Source organism: Penaeus monodon, unplaced genomic scaffold, assembly GCF_015228065.2.
Source record: "Penaeus monodon isolate SGIC_2016 unplaced genomic scaffold, NSTDA_Pmon_1 PmonScaffold_7428, whole genome shotgun sequence".
Classification (NCBI taxonomy): Eukaryota; Metazoa; Arthropoda; class Malacostraca; order Decapoda; family Penaeidae; genus Penaeus; species Penaeus monodon.
Window position 1 is genome coordinate 8,834 of NW_023662581.1, and position 7,146 is coordinate 15,979.

The 7,146-nt window shown below is 36.0% G+C and overlaps 1 pseudogene; it reads right to left on the reverse strand.

Annotated features, from left to right (window-relative positions):
- Positions 1-1,659: 1,659 nt before the first annotated feature.
- LOC119571673 lies at positions 1,660-6,113 on the reverse strand (annotated as a pseudogene).
- Between the last annotated feature and the right edge of the window lie 1,033 nt (positions 6,114-7,146).

Consider the following 7,146-nt stretch of genomic DNA (forward strand, 5'->3'; position numbering starts at 1 on the left):
TTGTCGTGCATGGCTGAGCCTGCTAAACAGCTGTTTTGCTCGTTTGGTTCTGAATGCAGTCACTGAGGAGAAACTAAGTTGAAAAACCTCTTTTAGCCTCATTTACAAGCAATCAATTACGCTGCAACAAGGAGCACGAAAATGCATTATATTTATGTTTCCCATTCTTCCAGTTCTTTCTCGAGTGACTGCACACGTGCAAACTGGCATTGGGTTAGAAAAGTAACAGGAAATCCATTGGGGAGTGGGCTAAAGAATCGCATGTTAGTTTTGAGTGGCACTATGCAAAATAAATGTAAAACACCCTTTGAAGATTACAAATTATCATGTGTAAGTGAGTCCTTTTCATCTCTCATTTATTAGCAGTCTAACCCTTACAAAATTTTAAAAGCCAAACAAAATACAAAGCACAGGGTCTCGCATTTGCATTCAATCCCAGTCCCATGCAGCGATAAACAGTTTTAGCCCCCTGTGGGCTTCACTTCACTTGACACCAAATTGAGCAATTCCTTTAGTAAGATAATTAAGACCATGTTTGGGAATAAACTCATATTGCATTTTTTAATTTTTTTTTGGCTGCAGCAATTTCTGCATCACGCTAATTTCTCCCTCTATGTTTATAATTTAGGAAATTAAGCTCCTTTGTTACTTTTTCACCTTAAATTTCATGAAGAAACATTATTTTATTATCATGCTGAAGAAGCCATCTAGTTCAGTTTCTTTATCCACCTGAGTCAGAATTTTAATTGGGTAGTTATTTCTTTACTTCCACAATAAATAAATAATCTTTACACCAAAGGTTACTTTTATCACTTTTTCCATCACAGTATTAGAGGTAATATTCATCACTCACAAAATAAAACCTAAATACCTTACTGAGATCCTTTCGTGGCCTTGGACTTCCACTAAAAATCTTAAAAGTATTATGTTACTTTACAGAAATCAACAAAAGCTAATGTACTTTTTACTCAGTCAAAGGTCAAACTACACCTAAGGCTTTCTCCTTTTACAGGATACAAATAGTTTTCTGACTATGAATTAAGTCTTATACTTAACCCCTTTTTGGATGGTCACGTGTGCAGCCGCCATAACCATGTGGTCTGTGGGTTCGGCCATACACGCAGTGGGTGCGCTAGAGCGTGTGGAGCAGGAAGTTTTCCCTACATGTAGAGGAATCCCATGCTCAGCGTCTACAAGTTGCCAAAAATCTCCAGAGTTTATGATGCCGAGAGATTTATGATACCCAGCACCGTTTTGGGTTTTAAAAATATCATAATCTTTTTAGCTACATGGAAAGCCTTTGTCCAGTACAAAGAGGATTATATGTCACAAAATGCAACCAAATCAAGGGTAATGGAGGGACCAAATAGCTGCAACATGCAACACAATTTGCACATGTGAATTTCTCTCCTTATTACAATTACATAAACTAATATTGCCACTTTTCCCTCTGCAAGTTGAGAATGACCTCTGTTTAATGGGTGCATTTCATCATCATTATCAATGTTATAATTATCATTATTACCTTATTTCTTCTTGTGACAAAGAATGAGAATAACATTCAATAACCTCTTAAAAGTTTTAACCTGGCTTGTGACAATCCCCAAAAATACATATTATGAATAAATCAATCATGCGAAATGATTCAACAAATGTTAATTAACTTAAATTCCTAAGAACCACAATGCAAGCCTCCAGTGCCACCCCTTGCTCAGTAGCGACCGAATCTCCCTTCCCTCTGGTCCTTTTCCTGGGAGTGGGTGGAGAACCTGTCAAGCACCGAAGATTGTCCTTGCTCTCCCGCCTGCGCTCACGTGACCTTGACCTCGACCTGTGGCGGCGGGGGCTTCGGGAGTGAGATCGGGAATGCAAGCAAGTTCATGATGTAGACCAGTGATCCACAGGGAAGGCGAAAAGTTATCTGAAAGACCGAGTCCACATTTAAAGATCTGGGAAATGTCAGAAAAGAAACCCTATATTCAATATTCACCTCTTCTTTCAATATAAAAAGTCCTTGTACCCGATGTTGGATGCACTAACTGCCTCATTCAGTTCCAAAAAATTGGATACACTAAGACTTAATTTCAACAAAAAGAAAACCCTACAGTAATGTGCCCCCCTTACTGGGGAATCCAACTTAATTTGTCAAGTTTGTCCCAAATTTTTCCCCTCTTCCCCTTAACCCCTTAGATCTGGTTGCGTCGCAGCAATTACATGCCAAAAATCCGTTTTATTATGCTTTTATTAGGTTTTTTAACTTTTTTTTTTCCATTTTCCATTGTTCATAATTGACATTTGATTTGAATTATCCAATGGTAATAGACTGTTTTTTCTGCACAGACTCCACATCACCTTTTTAGGTAGTCTAAAAACCAATGCAAAAAAAAAAAAAAAAAAATTTAACATTTCAATATTTGGGTCCTTGATCTTTTTTTTTTTTTTTTTTTTTAATAAATTTTTTTGTAATACAAGCTGTGATGTCTGCATGGTGCCAGGAATGCCAATGCTGAGCAACTGGAAATGGCACTCTTCCAGTCATGGCTCATGGAGAATAGAATTGTTTGGTGGGGAAAAATGCAAAGTTGCCAAATGAATCTAATCAACCTAATTTTTATGGTGAGTCTTTTCCATAAACCTAGCCTTCACCGAAAAGTGACGGTATGTTCACGTCACCTGCCCTTAAGCCAGATTTCTTTAAGACACGATGGTCACGTCATCTACTCATCACACTGGGTACAGCTATAGGCGTCACGATGCGCTAGAGCAAGTTGACAGAAAAGTTCTGCTACATATAGGGACTCCCATCCCAAATGGCAGGACGGTTGTCGAAATCCCCCAGAGCCCAGTGATGCCCAGAGATTTCTGATCCCAAATCATTGATGGTTAAGTGAAAAGAAGTCCCAAAAAAGGGGTTTTATCAAAAAGGACTTTTCATTTATAATTCAGGGTTTGGGATTTTCAAAAACATATTTACTAGATTATTATGTATCAGTCTTCTTTGAAACCAGAATGGTATGGCATTTTACAATGTATGCTCTATTAAAAATCTTAGATGGGGCTGTCCTTTACCCGTTCGATTCAGAGGACATGGCCACCATGTCAAAAAAAATTTGGCTCAAACAGCAAGTGATGCAAACATGCCATCAGGGGAAAATTTGGCTGTGGGCTGGGGTGACGCAAACTTGACTTGTGTGTTTCAGCTGAAGGCCAGGGTGACAGGGAAACCCACCATGAGTGCACAATTCTCCTGGAGGGTGATTACTCATCTGATGTTTAAAATGGGCTTTTTCATTATTTTCATCGATAAATGAGTGTGGAATGTAGTGTTTTGTGAGTCATGACTGGAATATTGCCAGGTCCAGGAGAATGCTATTTTCATGCTCAGCATCCCATTCCCGGTGCGGTGACTGGTGCAGCAAAGGTTGTATTACAGAAAATTTAACCCAACGCTGACAGGTATTATAAATCTCTGAGCGCAAAACTCTGGTGATTTTTAGCAACGTCCAGACACTAGGTGCAGGAGTCCACTACATGTGCGAACTTCCCACTCCATGCACTTTGGCGTGTTTGCCGAGTGTACAGCCATACCCCACACGTATGTTATGACACCTTTACATGTGAATCATTGGGGTTTAAAATTATGGAAAAAAAATGACACATAATAAAATATTACTTGTTATTATTCTTGCACTGACTTATGGACTACCTAGAGAGATGACATGGAGTCTGTGGAAGGAAAACAGTATAATACTATCTGGATAAAGCAATCTAATGACAAATATGGACATTGGAAGATGATAAAAAAGCTAAAATCTTCACATACTGCCAGCACAAAATCTAAACCTTTAGCAGCAAATGTTTGATATCTATCTGGATTAAAAAAAAAAAAAAGCTTAGGATACATAAGATATACACAAACACAGAAGGGTGCTATACAATACCAAATTTTCAATGACAAAATTTTCTCTTCCCAAAAATCCTCATCAGTTTTCAGTTGAGGCATATATGGCAACTGCTGATGAAGATAATGGTGCCAACAATGTCAAAATCTCTCTGTGCGCTACCTTATATTCCTTAAGTTGTACATATCCACGTTAAAATATGAAAAACACTTAAATCACAGATTTTTTGGCATTACATTTTTTTTCAAAACATATGTTCTGACAAATGAAGCAAATTCGCTCACCTCCTCCTCTTCCGTCCGTATATTCTCTTCGGAGTTTCTCGAGAGATTGGTTTCAGATGCATGAAGTTTACAGAATCCACTGCGTGTGCACTCTCTGTTGATGGTATTGTAAAATGAGTAAAAAGTTTTATAAGCTATTTGTGTGCATAACCTCCTACTGACTCATCATGACGGGTACGAATATAAGCATCCGACGTGCTAGAGTGAATCAAGTAGAAAGTTCTGCTACATGTAGCAGTCTCCCAGACAAATAGCAGGACAGTTGTTAGAAGTCACAGGAGTCAGTGACACAGAGATTTCTGATACTGTCATTAAGAGGTTAAAACTAACATGATTTTTATATAATTTAAATATCCTAGGACACAATTTCTTGCAAATGATATATCTTATAAGTGAACAAATTACTATTCCATACTACACCTTCAGATGATAGAACTTATTATCACCTTAAACAGCAGTATTCACATGAAAACACAAACACAGCACTCACCCCATTTCATACTGACGGCAACATGCCTCTCGAAGTCAGTTACAGGACTCAACTCTGCATGGATTGCTCGACCCCCAAACCACCGGTTATTGAGGTCAACAACAGCCTTTTCAGCATCTTCTTCGTATTTGAACTGTATGTATTGAAAGAGGAAAGATATAATTATTTTTCTTCTGTTTACATGTTATTTCATTATAACAGTACGAATAAAAGGAAACAAAAAAGAAATAGAAGATAAAAAGGATCTATTACTGATTAAGGGCCTTAAATAAACCTTCACCAATACTATAACAAAACAGATACCAAACTCCACAACAATATCTTACACACTTATCTGACCTTTATATACACATTGCCAACAAGATGGTCCCCAGGTTGTCGCACACATTCACTCTCTTCAATTTCTCCATACCGATCCTCGCACTCCACGAAAACCTCCTCAAAGAAGTTGTCGTAGTGCTCCTGCATCTCCTCATCGCTGACTGTTGCTAGTCCCAAAGAAAACACAAAGGAGGAGTAAATATCCATGTTGTGCTGCCTGGCTCAATAAAGTCCTTGGAATTCTTTATCAATTTCTAATTGCAACCTTTATTCTCATCTTAATTGATAAAAGGAATCTTTAAGTAATCATCTTTATAACTTTCTGATGTATGACTTCCTATCTACTTATCTTTGCTTAGTTGACTCTCGTCAATGCCTATGCCTATTCTACCGGTAATTTTTTTGTCAGTAAAGAGAATACATTGTAGTGCCAATTAATGAAGTATTGCATTTTCTAATCAAAGACTTGTAAGGTCCTGATGACAACTTACAGTGGGATCCATCAGCTGACTTGGCAGAGTTCTGGGGGTTGCAGTACAGGTTTTAGGATCAACACAGTCTGTAAGGTAGAACACGCTGTCAAGGAGGTGTGGCCATAAGAAAAAGGTCTCCTTAAAGAGTAATAAAAACTGTAAAGATAAAAAATAAAAATGGTCTTTTTATCTTTATCAAATATTGGCTTGATGGCTATCTCTCAGTAAGATAAGAATCATCTAACTTGAATAAACCCTTCAGAATCAACACAACTTTTAGCCACTGCATCAGAAGCATGGCAAAAATGATAAACTGTCCTGTGTAGAAACCAAGTCCTGACTTAATGCAAATATAAATTACAGAAACCTAATCAGAGATCCTTACTAATTTTCTACACAGTTGAAGGTCTTCATCATTCATAAACACTAACCAAGCTACTGTACAATTAGTACTCTACTGCTTTTGGCAGGCCTTGAATTTCTCTCAGATCTAGACTTCCCGAAAGCTTACATGATCTGGAGATAAAACATAATTTAGAAGACAACATTCTGATTTGAAGATGTGTTTTTGAAGGGTTTTCATCAGTGACAAAGATCTCACAAGACTGGAATAAAATCTTACCTTCACATGCTTATAAGAATCCTGGGGGGGATTCAAGAGCTTAGAAAAACAGTCTTTATATCTAAATCATGTTGAAGATACAATTGAAAGAAATATCGCCTATCACAAACAGTTCACATCATATCCGACTTATATTTATGTTAGAGAAGGCACAACAAAGCACCTTTTAGCTGAAAGTTATCACTGATTTGTAGGGGAAAAAAAGCTTACAAGTTTTGATCTCTTGAATAAAAAAAAAAATATATATATATAAGGCTTGAATAAGAAAGGATAAAATCTGTATGATAATATCAACATATAAAGATCTTTTTACATATACTGGCTGTAATAATGGGATGGAAATATTAGCTGGTTTAAGGAATTAATTCCTCCAGAAAAATAAGTATATCTTCATAATATCTTCCCCAATCAACGAATTAAATAAAATTCCATGTACGCATGTAAATAAAAAATAAATTCACACACACACACACACACACACACACACTAACCTATACATATATTTACATATGTGCATGGTGCCTGCATGTGTACGTATACATATACATACATAAATACACACACACACATATATATAATATATAATACAAATGCATGTATGTATATATACAAATACATTTAAATATACACACACACATATTTATACATACACATACATACATATATATATATATATATATAATATATATATATATATATAATATATATTATATATATATATATATATAGACACACACACACACACACACACACACACACACACACACACACACACACACCACACACACACACACACACACACACACACACACACACACACCACACACCACACACACACACACACACACACACACACACACACACACACACGTGTGTGTGTGTGTATATATATATATATATATATATATATATATATATATATATATATTATATATATATATATATTATATATATACATATATACACACACGTTTGTGTGTGTATATATATATATATAATATATATATATATTTTAATTTTTATATAATATATATATTAATATATATATTATATA